Source organism: Solanum dulcamara, chromosome 8 (genome assembly GCF_947179165.1).
Source record: "Solanum dulcamara chromosome 8, daSolDulc1.2, whole genome shotgun sequence".
Classification (NCBI taxonomy): Eukaryota; Viridiplantae; Streptophyta; class Magnoliopsida; order Solanales; family Solanaceae; genus Solanum; species Solanum dulcamara.
This window is the reverse complement of record NC_077244.1, coordinates 40,859,609-40,873,161: the sequence shown is the minus strand read 5'-3', so window position 1 is coordinate 40,873,161 and position 13,553 is coordinate 40,859,609.

Here is a 13,553-nt window from a genome sequence, read left to right as displayed (position 1 = left end):
AGTAGATCTAGCAAAGATTGAGGCTATTTGTGATTGGGCCATGCCAACCTTTGTGACTAAGATTCGCAGCTTCGTCAAATTGGAAAGGTACTTCAGGCGTTTTATTAAGGGTTTCTCTACTATAGAGACACCTTTGACTTAGTTGACTCGCCACTATATTCCCTTTGAGTGGTCGAAGGAGTGTGAGAAGAGCTTTCAGAGGCTCAAGGATTTGCTTACCACCACTTATATATTGACTCTTTCAATTGAGGGTGAGGGCTCACAGTTTATTTTAATGCATGTGATATTAGTTTGGGTTGTGTATTGATGTAGCAGGGCCAGGTTATTGTATATGCATCAAGGCAGCTTAAGCTACATAAGCGCAACTACCCCATCCATGACTTAGAGTTAGCAATGGTAGTTTTCATGCTTAAGATTTGGAGGCACTGCCTATATGGAGTTCGATGTGAGATCTACACTGATCATAGGAGCCTTTAGTATATTATGAGTCAGTGGGATCTTAATTCGAGACAGCATCATTGGATTTAGCTCTTGAAGGACCACAACCTATCTATTCTCTACCATCTGGGCAAAGTGAATGTAGTAGTAGATGCCTTAAGTTGAAAGGCAGTGAGCATGGGTAGTCTAGCCTTCCTTTCTATTATAGAGCGACCTTTGGCTTTGGACATCCATTCCATAGCTAATAGGATGATTCAACTTGATATTTCTAATTTCCGATATGTGCTAGCTTATATGGGAGTTCAGTTATCCCTATTGGACCCGATTGGTAGTCGTCAGCTTAAGGATGAGGATTTGGCTGCTCTTCGAGATCAAGTTTTTAGAGGTGACGACAGTCAGGCTATATTAGATCCAGATGGGGTACTAAGTTTTGGTGGTTGCTTATGTGTTTTGAGAGTTGGGGTTTTGGTTTACTTCATCCTTAGAGAGGCTCATGATTCTAGATACTCTATTTATCTAGGCACTACTAAGATGTATCGTGACCTGAGGTAACATTACTGTGGAAGCAACATGAGGAGAGATATTGCAGATTATGTGTCTCGTTGTTTGAGTTGACAATAGGTGAAGGCCTAGCATTTGAGGCCTGATGGCGAGTTTTGGAGATTACCTATTCTTGAATGGGAAATAGGAGCATACCACCATAGACTTCATCGTGGGGTTTCTTCACACTTTTAGAGGTATTAATAGTATTTGGGTCATCATTGATCGATTGACCAAGTCAACACACTTCCTCCCTATCCATACTTCCTACAGTGTTGAGAAGTCACATGTACTTTGGGAGGTGGTTCATTTTCATGGTATGCTTGTTTCTATCATTTCATACTGGGGTTCATAATTCACATCTAGCTTTTTAAGGACTTTTCAGGAAGAGTTGGGTACCCATTTTGATCTTAGCAAAAATTTTAACCCGCAGAATAATTGCAAGTTGGAGCGCACTATTCAGGTTCTTTAGGATATGTTGTGGGCCTGTGTTATGGATTTTGAAAGTCAGTGGTACCAACTTTTTCTTTGGCGGAGTTTGCTACAACAACAACTACCACTCTAGTATTTAGATGGCCCCGTTCGAGGCCGTATATAGTAGGCGTTATCACTTTTCGATTGATTGGTTTTAGTCTATGGAGCCCAGACGCATGGTACAAACTGATTCAGGATAGGCTCAAGATAGCTCAGAGTAGACACCAGAGTTATATAGGCCATAGGCGTCAGTCATTGAGATTTGTTGTTGGTGATAAATTATTCCTCCGTGTATCGCCCATAAAGGGCATAATGAGATTTGGAAAGTGGGGCAAGCTTAGCCCCAGGTAAATTGTCCCTTTTGAGATCTTGAGGATACTTGGTGAGGTTGCATATGAGTCAACTTTTCCCAGTCTTCTCAGCTGTCCATTTGGTTTTCCATGTTTCGAGGTTGTGACAGTATGTTCCAAATGAGTCTCATGAGCTACAGTATACTATGGTTGAGTTGGATGATTGTCTGAATTATATTAAGGAGCCAGTTGCTATCTTGGACAGAAATGTGAGGCAGTTGGGATCCAGAGCCACTCCTATGGTTAAGGTCCGTTGGAGGCATCGTCCAATCTAGGAGGCTACCTGGGAGACCAAGAAGGAGATGCAGGAGCAGTTCCTCGGTTTATTTGAGCCTACAAGTACTTTTTTACTCTTACTTTCGTGGACAAAAGTTCTTTTATTAGTGTATGTTGTAATCACACTCCAGGGCATTTTCGAGTTAATGCTTTCATCTCTTCATTTAGAGTGTTCCTATAGCGACTGATGTATCGTGTATTTACGATACTTTTAATGCTTTACAACTTAAGAATGTGCATGTATTTTAAGCATGTATTAGCATGTTTGATGTTGGTTGTGCATATTTTGCAAGAAACTAAGTTCGATAGTTGATTAAGGAATCATAGCACTGAAGGAAGGGAATTTTTAAGGTCCATGAGCTCAGAATACGACTCGTCATTCGACATACGATTTGTAGGTGTCAGTCGTCAAAGGAGCAGTGAATGAAGGAAGGAACAGTAAAGGAAACAAGCAGGTTATACGGCTCATCTACATTTCAACGAGGCGTAGAATTCAGTCATGGCTAAAAGTTGCATGTGGTGAAAGAAGGACAGTGTCTATGGCCCTAAGTGATGAGTCATCCTCAATATAACGAGCCGTAGAGAGTGGCCATATAGAAGAAATATTCCTCAGTGCAATGTGAAAGAGTACGAGCTGGGTCTACTACTCATCTGAAAGATTACTACTTATAGAAACGAGCAGTAGACCCAATCCAAATTTTAGTTTCCTATGGTTTCCAAATCCATATATAGTTAGGAAGGTTAGCCTATAAATACACTTCTTAGATTCAGATTTTTGTAGGTACGTTTTTGGGTTTGAGAATATAGGTTAAACCACTTTTGAGCTTTGATTCTTGAATTCGGGTTTTTGTTATCGATATTTTACGTTTGGATTTTATTGAAGATTTTTGGGTTTTCATACTTCTCATTGTAAGTTTATGATTTCTTTTAACTTGAATATTATTAAGTGTGAACACTTAGTTGTGAGTATCTAATTTTAAAACTAGGGTTGTGGGAACCATGAAGAATTAATGATGTAGAACCTAATAAAAAGTAATTCTTGAATAGTGTGCATGCATGTATTGTTTTTCCCTTCGATTTGATTGCTTTTTAACAATGGGCAATGTTAGAACATGCCTTATCCTTACTTGTCGGATCAAGGAGGTAATGGATAAGAAAAGGGATTAAACAATGAAATTTGGGGCTAATCATCTTCATCAAATTAGCATGAACGGATTAAGGGATAGCTAAATTTAGGGTCAGTGGTAAGGGTTAGTAAAGCATACACTCGTAGACGGATCAAGTTGTATAATGAAATTCACCTAATTGCCAGATCAAGGAATTAGGTGAAATTAACTTACCGTTTCTACATGTAACACACTAGGAAAGAATTATTAATAAAAAGGGGTTCTACTTAGTTAAGGATTCGTGGGGAACATATAAAATCTTAGTTTCACTTCTTATTGATTTAAACCACATTAAACCGTACTTTCGCTCGTTGACATTTGTTATTTGATTTATTGATTAGTTTATAAAAATCCCCCCTTTGTTTTCTCTTTTTACGAAAAAAACTTGATTTCTAAAGCGAATAATAAATAATTGATCTAAAGTCTAAATCATATTCCTTGTAGGATCGATCCTAACCTTCGTTAAGTTCTATATTTGATTAACGATCGCTTTATGCTTCTTTAGGGAGGTGTAATTTGAGCGTATCAAATTTTGGCGCTGTTGCCGGGGAATTTGGCTTTTAGATTAAGATTAATTTTATTATTTGATTGGTAGTTGTTATTTTCTAATTTTACGTTACTTTTCTTTTTGTTTGTGCTGAAACAGGTTTTGATTCCTAGTGCATTCCAAATACTAAAAGTCAAGGCATTCCCTTGATTTTATTCAATCCCGAAATTAAAAGAGCATTACATAGTATGGCAAACAACAACAACAATAACGAAGGACATGAACTTAGGGATGGCGCGGAAAATCTTGGAGAGCAACATGATAATGCACCACAACATCCTCCGCATCATCAACCACAGAATATCCTTAATAGCCCATAAGTAGCAAGGCAACTTCCACTACCTAGACAACATCCTGAATTCGGCATATGGAACAACTATGGGGTTCATCCTAATGTTGTCGAAACTACGGGTGCGATTGTGTTACCTCTATTGCCGCTAGGAACTAAGTTTAGCATCACTAGTGGGATGATTCAAATGTTTCATAGTAGACGACTATTTTTGGGATTTCCATCCGTAGATCCATACATTCATCTCCAGAATGTGGCATACATTTATCAAAGCAGTGTTGACAACCCAGGATTGAATATAGATATCATTGGATTGCGCATTTTTCCATTATCACTTACAGCGAAGCTTCAATTTGGTTGTCCGAACTCCCGTACAACTCCATCACAACATGGAATGAATTACACCTAGTATTCATGGAGAAATATTTCCCATTATCTAAGAAGTTGAAACTAACTGACACAATCAATAATTTCCAACAGTTGCCCAGAGAGTCAATTTATGGAGCCTAGGAGAGATTTATAAAATATCTATGAAGCATCCCAAATGATAGGATAGCGGACGAGTCAATTCTTGAGCTATTCTACCGTGCACTTGATGATAATGGAAAGGTTGTTGCCGACATCATCACTGGCGGAGCATTTTTGGCTAATACTTTTCACGAGGCTGTAGAAAGACTTAATCGTGTTACAAAAACCAACAGATCTTAGAGCATTAGGGAAACTAAAACTTCAAAATTTTCTTTTCCTATTCGCACAAATATGAATCCCACCTTACAAAAGCATGGGAAAAGATAAAGTTAATGCAATTGACCATCAAAATAAGGCACCAAGTTATGACGATTATGGATATGAAGAAGATGCTTATTATATGAATGATCAAGTGGGGGTTTTCCAGTCCAACGCCCAAGCATCCAATCAGGATTCTTGGCACCAAAGTCAATCAAGGTCAAAACTATAACAACTTCAATCGAGAGGGCCATTACAACCGCGATAACAATTACAATCATGATGGAAACTATAATTGCGAGAACAATTACAACTAAAATGGATATAATGATCAAAACTGCGGGAAAGACAGAGAAGGTGATTGGAGAAGGAGAGACAACAACAATGGTGGTGCATACATCCCTCCTGAAAATAGAGATGGGGGATCCAGACTTGCAAAAATCGAAGACATGATGGCTAAAATGATGAAAAAGTATGATGCAATAGAGGATAATCTTAAGGAGATATGCAATGATCTTTCTAGAATGAATCAAAGAGTTGAATCACATTCTACATCCATAAAGCTTATTGAGAAACAATTGGGGAAGATTTTTTCATCTTAGAACCCACGCCAAAAAGGAACTCTCCCAAGTAAAACAATTCAAAATCCAAAGAATGATGAATAATACATGATGGTGACCACCCTAAGTGGTATTCAAATTATTGATCCACTTATGCCAGAACTTGAGGATGATGTACACGACGTGGTTGTTAGTGAGGATAAAACCAAAAGAAAAATCGAGGAAGAGAAAAGAACTGTACAACCTGAAAAAGGAGATGCAAAGCGTAATGAGAAAGCAGTCAATTCAAAAGACACTGACCCAACTCTAATTCTAATGCCAAGACCTCCTCTTCCTTTTCTGCAAAGATTGAAGAAAAAAGCCGAAGATGGAAAGTTCCTTAAGTTTATTTCCATCCTGAAACAACTTTCAGTGAATGTTCCCTTGTTAAAGTCGCTAGAATAAATGTCGGGTTATGCCAAGTTCACGAAGGATCTTGTCGCAAAAAAGAGAATGGTAAGCTTTGAACCGACTGACAACTTGCATCATTGTAGTGCAATTGCCACTCGTTCCCTTGTGTAAAAGAAGTAAGACCCAGGCGCATTCACTATACCATGTACCATTGGGGTATTCAATTTTCCAAAAGCATTGTACGACTTAGGTATTGCTATTATAAGAGTTCAACTTTGAAGTAAAAGACTGAAAAGGGATAGAAAACCAAGTAGCGAACCATCTCTCTATGGTTGAAAAAGAGGCAATGTTAAAGTTGGAACATGGAGTTGAGATAAATGACACCTTTCTAGACGAACAAGTATTGGCAGCTTCATATGACTTAATTCTATGATTTGCCGATGTTGCCAACTATTTAGTTAGCGATATAGTGCTATTCAATTTAATTGTCCCTCAACTCCGCAAGTTCATGTACGATATAAAGAAGTTCTTTTGGGAAGAATCATACTTATTCCGTGTTTGTGCTGATGGGATTATTCATCGTTGTGTACCTGAAGTAGAGGTGATGAGTATTTTGGAAGCATGCCATTCGTCGTTTGTCGGCGGCCATCATAGTGGTATCCGAACAGCCTACAAGATCCTATAATATGGATGGTCATGATTTTGCCAAATCTTATGATCATTGCCAAAGGGAAGGAAGCATTTCAAGGAAACATGAACTCTCACTTACCCCTATTCTAGAAATTGAATTGTTCGACGTATGGGGAATTGACTTCATGGGACCTTTTATGAGTTCAAGTAGAATAAAATACATCCTTATTGCGGTTGACTATGTGTCTAAATAGGATGAAGTTGTCGCACTTCCCAATAATGAAGCAAGGAGTGTAACCATTTTCCTCAAGCGTAACATCTTCTCAAGATTTAGTACACCAAGGCCAATAATTAGCGATGGAGGTTCCCACTTTTGCAATCGATTGTTCAAAGCATTACTTGAAAAGTATGGGGTTTGACACAGTGTAGCAACTCCTTATCATCCACAAACTAGTGGACAAGTTAAAGTCTCAAATCATGAAATCAAGCAAATACTTGTAAAGACGGCGAGCGCAAATAGAAAAGATTGGTCAAAAAAGCATGATGACGCTCTATGGGCCTACCACGCTGCATTCAAGACACCTATAGGTATGTCACCTTATCAACTTGTCTTTGGGAAATCTTGTCAACTGCTTGTAGAGTTGGAACACAAAGCTATGTGGGCATTGAAGAAATTGAACATGGATTGGGATGCCGCATTAAAGCAAAGGATAAATCAAATAAATGAGCTTGATGAGTTTTGCCTAAATACATATAAGAGTGCAGCCTTCTATAAACAAAGAAGGAAGAAATATCATGACCAAAAGATTGAAAAGTGTACATTTGAGCCTGAAGACTTGGTCCTTCCGTTAAACTCAAGGATGTATTTATTTCCTGGCAAACTCAAGTCTAAATGGTTGGGACCACTTAGAGTGAGTCAAGTTTTTCCATATGGTGCAGTTGAGCTAGAAAAGAAGGATGGTACAAAGTTCAAATTTAATGGTCAACGAATCAAAGAATACATAGGCACTGAGAATGAAATCAAAATCGTGGAAGTATGGAAGCTTAGTAAAGTCTGAGTAACTAAGTATAGCTACGTCATGCCGCAAAGTTAAATTAAGCGCTACTTGAGAGGCAATCCAATTTAGTCATGTACTTTTACTTGTTAGGTTTTAGGATAACATAGACTATGCTAAGGTCTCTGCCAAATTAGAGTCACAAAAAGAATAAAAATAGGCCAAAGGTTGAGTACGTGCCCATGCCAACTTGAAAATACTAGAAACAGAAGAGGACTCAGAAAGATACATAAGTCTCATGTACGGGTCGTAGTATCTTCTAAAAATCGTACACTTGACTCGTCCAACCCTAGATTGAATACAAAAAGCAGTTTTAAGTCTACGAGAATGCTCTACGACCCGTAGATATATCTATGACTCGTATCCTACACTTATAGACTCCAGGTATGTTTCCTTTCCTTTGAGACAAACTACGATGCAATCCTATAATCTGTATATACTCTTACGGGTCGTAACTTGCCTATTTCGTGTATAGTATAACTGACCCGACCCGCATAACCTAAATACATAAAACAAAAACATTTGAAACGTCACACTCTATCATCATAAGAATTTTTTTCTTAGGTTCAGATTTTTGTATGTACGTTTTTGGGTTTGAGAATATAGCTTAAACTACTTTTGAGCTTTTATTCTTGAATTTGGATTTTCGTTATCGATACTTTACGTTTGGATTTTATTGAAGATTTTTGGATTTTCATACTTCTCATTGTAAGTTTATGGTTTTTTTAACTTGAATATTATTGAGTGTGAATACTTAGTTATGAGTAGTTAATTTCATAACTAGGGTGGGAACCATGAAGAATTAACGATGTAGAACTTAATAAAAATAATTCTTGAATAGTGTACGTGCATGTATTATTTTTTTCTTCGGTTTGATTGCTTTTTAAAGGTAGCCAATGTTAGAATTCACCTTATCCTTACTTGCCGGATCAAGGAGGTAACGGATGGAAAAATGGATTATTGTCATGCCCCGAGAGGGTACCCTAGGCATGGTCGGCACTCAAAAACCATCTCTGGCCTCTGAGAGAACCACTAGGTCTCATCACTCATTTGTTCATCAGCGGAAGACTTAAGTGAAAATAAGAATACTTATGTGGTCTCGCCATCATTAATATCAATTAAAAGAAACAATCCTTAGAAGTAGTAGTTTCAAAGAAGAACTACTCCAATTACATCATTAAACTCTGTCTATGAAGCCTCTAACACTATCAGACAGTGCCAATGACATGTCCGTTGCTACCTCAAAAGAAACATAATACTCAACAATAATAAAAAGATAAAGAGTTCATCCGAATACAAGAAGGACTCACCAAATAGCTGAAAAGTAATAATTGTCATGACCTAACCCCGTAGGCCGTAATTGGGGCCCGACCTGGACATCCATATACATACCTATCAGATATAGTCAAGTTGAACTACGAATAATATGATAATTTACATAAGAACTCCAATAGTTCATAATATCTTCATATAAATACATTCTTATTATTTATCTCATGTGGAGTCATCACTAATCATATCATGAAAGGACACGTAAGCCGATAAGACTGTCATTACGTATCAATATCCACAGCATATCGTATAGACACAGCTGAACAAACGTATATACAACCCACATATATGTCTACAGACCTCTAAGAGTATCAACAATATCATATGGCGGGATAGAGCCTCCGCCATACCCCTGAATAAACAAATATATACATCAAGAGGATCAGTACCAAAATGTAGGCTCCGGTATAATGGAACACTCCAAAATAGCTGAGTAAAAATCTTAAGCTGGCGGATTCTCGAAATGAGTATTTGTAACTACGGACATGAAATGCAGCCCCCCCGAAGAGAGGGGGTCAGTACAGAATATGTACTGAGTATATATAAAGCATAATATACCATAAAGGAGATCACATCTGAAACAAAGATTCAGAAGACAAGTATAATAATCAATAAATCACTGTACCTGCGTCTTATGAAGTGAAGTCATACATATCCTTATCATATACTGTACTCGGCCCTTTATGGGACTCGGTGTCACAATTATATCATTATATCATATATATATATATACCATACTCGGCTCTTTATTAAGGGACTCTATGAATAAAGTCATGTACACATATACCATACCTGGCCTATTATGGGACTCGGTGCCATAATTATATCATCATATACATCGTATTATCATATATCGTACTTGGCCCTCTAGTAAGGGACTCATGAATAATATAGTAAAATTGTGCACGACAACATATCCAACCCGGGACTCGGTAAATAATATAATAATAGTATACACAAGTGGATTATCATGAGCAACCATATATGATTAGATTATCATCTGAGATTCAATAGAATAAGTAACACTCGAATGCCTAAAGTATGGAATTGATTAGCCAAGGCAGTGTAGTCTGCGATAGGTTCGCGTAGCAGACCTGTCCATGAGGAATAACCCAAGCAAAATCAAGAATTTAAGCATGAGGCAGTATGGTCCGCGACAAGTCCGCGTCGTGGACTTGGGACAAGCATCGATCAAAATTGAAGCTTGAATATAATTTGCTAGACAGTGTGGTCTGCGATAAGTCCGCATCATGGACCTGGGTGTGGGTAATGCAACAAGATAACGCGAACATCTATTGTAAGTTAAGGACGCTAATTATGATAAAGCCTGTAAAAATAGGGACTTTTATACACCAGCAACTATCCAATATATAGAGGATTCGAGGGGCAATAGTTCAATCACATTAGGAGCTCTAACATCAAGAAATAAATAAGGATCGTGAATTATACTCGGAATTTATGAATAGAATTACCCCAAGCTCATATTATTCATCACTTAAATCTAAGACATGCCAAAAGAAAGGAGGGATAGCTTTACATACCTTGAAATCTATCTAAATGTCCAAATTCTACTTTTCGAGCTCGTGGGTCTAAAATTAAGATGACATAAGCCATAGTTAGATATCCATATCACTTATTAACTAATCCAAGTACAAATGAAACTTAACAAAATTCAGGCACCATTTCCCCTACAAATATAATAATTCTCAAAATTACAATTTAGCCAACACCAATTAAAATGTCAATAACAACAATACCAGCAATTCCATATCAATATAGAATTTAAGATCATCTTTAAGTTACTTCCAAAACAGCCCAATATACATACGGATGTCAATGCTTGTATTCGCTTCTTCATTTCCGTATATTCATAGTATAAAAACAATAACAACTACAGTCAATCCTCCGATACTCCAACCCACAAAACAGTTCGTAACCACCACCAAACAGTTCCCAAAATATTATTGCAAAATAGGCACAAATATCATACCAACAGTTCCAAAATATATACTATATCTTCATATACTTTATTCTTCCAAATTCAAGAAAAATAACTCATCAACAACATCAATAATTATATATCATAACTCAACTAATTCCATCCATTTAATCCACCAAAACAGCTCCTTAATCCATAAATCTTAACAAAACAACAAATAAATTTATAACGTTATTTTCTCCGTTCTAATCCGTTAAAACTCTAAATAAACTTGTTACCAATGAAAAAGGAACTTTAATATTACCTAAAGTATTCAGCAACCACATTAGCACCTCTTTCTTTGCTGATATTTAGCTTAAATTGAAGGCAACGCGACGTACAACACTTTTCTCTTCACGAGCTTCGGATTTCGGGACTAGGATCTTGGTCCAATTGGCTTTTCTTAGCATAATGGTTCTCTCCCTCTCTATGAAATGTTCTAGATGTTTCTTATTTTGAGAATGAGGAAGAAAGCTGGAAATATCCTTTAAATGGTGTAGGAATTTGGGCCTGACCCTAGTTGGATTCGGGTTAGGCCGAATCTATTGTTCAGCTCGACCCTTCTGCCTTACAACGTCTATATCTCCTTATCCCTATTTTTCCTCTAGACCCACGCCTATGGTTGGAAACCTATATCAATTTTCTATAACTTTCGTTTTGAGAGGTTTCCCAAATTCTCAAATTCTAAAGGGGTTATGGCCCCCCGAAGTCAGATTACTCGAAAATGTAACATTAAAAAAAATATTTTTGATGGATTCCGCTTTGATTTGGATCAAGGGTATATCTTTAAATTCACATATATTATCCATATAACTTTTCATTTACAACGAATCTTGACATTTTAAAATTTAAAATTAAAAGTCCTTGAATTTATGTTTGTTAGCTCATGAATAGTCCAATGTGAAAAATTTGGAATATAACATTCTTCCCCCCTTTAAAACATTCGTCCTCGAATGTTAAACTAGCCTCATAAAATATTATAAGGAATTTGAGGGAATCTCTTTTATTGCTACAACATATAATTTTATTTATCAATCAATATAATCAATTGAGAGGTTTAGATTACTTGTTGGTATAGGGAACAAGTGAGGATAATTATTCTTCATCTCCTCTTAGGCTTTCCAGGTCATGTCTTCTTTATTCTTGTCTTTCCACAATACTTTGACGAAAGCCACGTCCTTAGTTCACAGCCTTCTAATCCGACGATCTAAGATAGCGATAGATTGCTCCTTGTCGGATAACTCCTCTGTTATCTGGACATTATCTACGAGAAATATTCTGGAAGGGTCGTCTATACATTTGCGAAACATTAACACATGAAAAACTGGATAGACTGCTTCCAAATCCGATGGTAGGTCCAACTCATAAGCAACCTTGCCTACCCTATAAATGATCTGATAGAGGGTAATGTATCTCGGGCTAAGCTTCCCTTTCTTGTCGAATCTCATTACCTCTTTCATGGGTGACACCTTCAACAACACCCAATCATCAACTTGAAACTCTAAAGGTCGACTTCGATTCTCTACATATGATTTATGTTGACTCTGGCTTGCTAATAATCTCTCCTAAATGAGCTTCACTTTATCCACAACTTGCTGAATCATGTCTGGGCCTATTAGTTTAGTCTCACCAATATCAAACCAACTAATAGGTAACCTGTACTTCCTTCCATACAATGCCTCGTATGGTGCCATCTGGATACTAGAATGGTAATTATTATTATAAGCAAACTCAATAAGTGACAAATGATCATCCCAGCTACCTCTGAAGTCAATAATACAAGCCCATAACATATCTTCTAGCATCTGAATAGTACACTCTGCCTACCCATCAGTGTGAGGGTGAAATATTTTATTGAGATTCACCTGTGTTCCAAATTCCTTCTAGAATGATCTATAGAAGTTAGCTATAAATTGAGCTCATCTGTCTGAGATAATAGATGTAGTAACCCCGTAGAGTCTTACTATTTCCTTGATATATAACCTTGCATAGTCCTCAACTGAATATGTAGTCCTGACTGAAAGAATGGGCTAATTTTGTCAGCCAATCTACTATAACCCATATGGAATCATACTTCCGTGGAGTGCGAGGTAAGCCTGTAATGAAGTCCATATTAATTTCTTCCCATTTCCAAGTCGGGATTTCCATCTCCTGTAATAGTCCACCGGGCTTTTGATGTTCAACTTAACCTGCTGGCAATTCGAGCACTGGGCTATGAACTCTGTTATGTCTTTCTTTATGCTATTCCACCAGTATAAACATCTAAGGTCATGATACATCTTTGTTGAACCTGGATGAACAGAATATTAGGCATAATGTGCCTCTCCTATAACTTGTTGTTGTAGCCCTGCAATCTCAGGTACACATAGTTTGCCCATATATCTTAGCACTCCGTCAGGTGTGATCTCGAATGGGATCTTTTCCTTTTGAAGGGCTACATCCCTATACTGTGACAGAATAGGGTCCTCGTACTGGTGTCGTTTGACCTCTTCCATGATAGAGGATTCATCAACTCTTCGAATAGAAACTCTACCATCATTAGAATTAGCCAAACGGACTCCAAGGTTAGCTAACTGGCAAACCTCACAGACTATCTTCTTCCGTTCTGATTGTACATATGCCAAGCTACCCATAGATTTACGGCTGAGTGCATCTGCTACAATATTTGCTTTTCCTGGGTGGTATAAAATATCAATATCATAATCTTTTAGCTACTCTAGCCACCTTCTCTGCCGCAAATCTAGCTCTTTCTGCTTAAAGATGTATTAGCGACTTTTGTGATTCATGTAGATATCAACATGC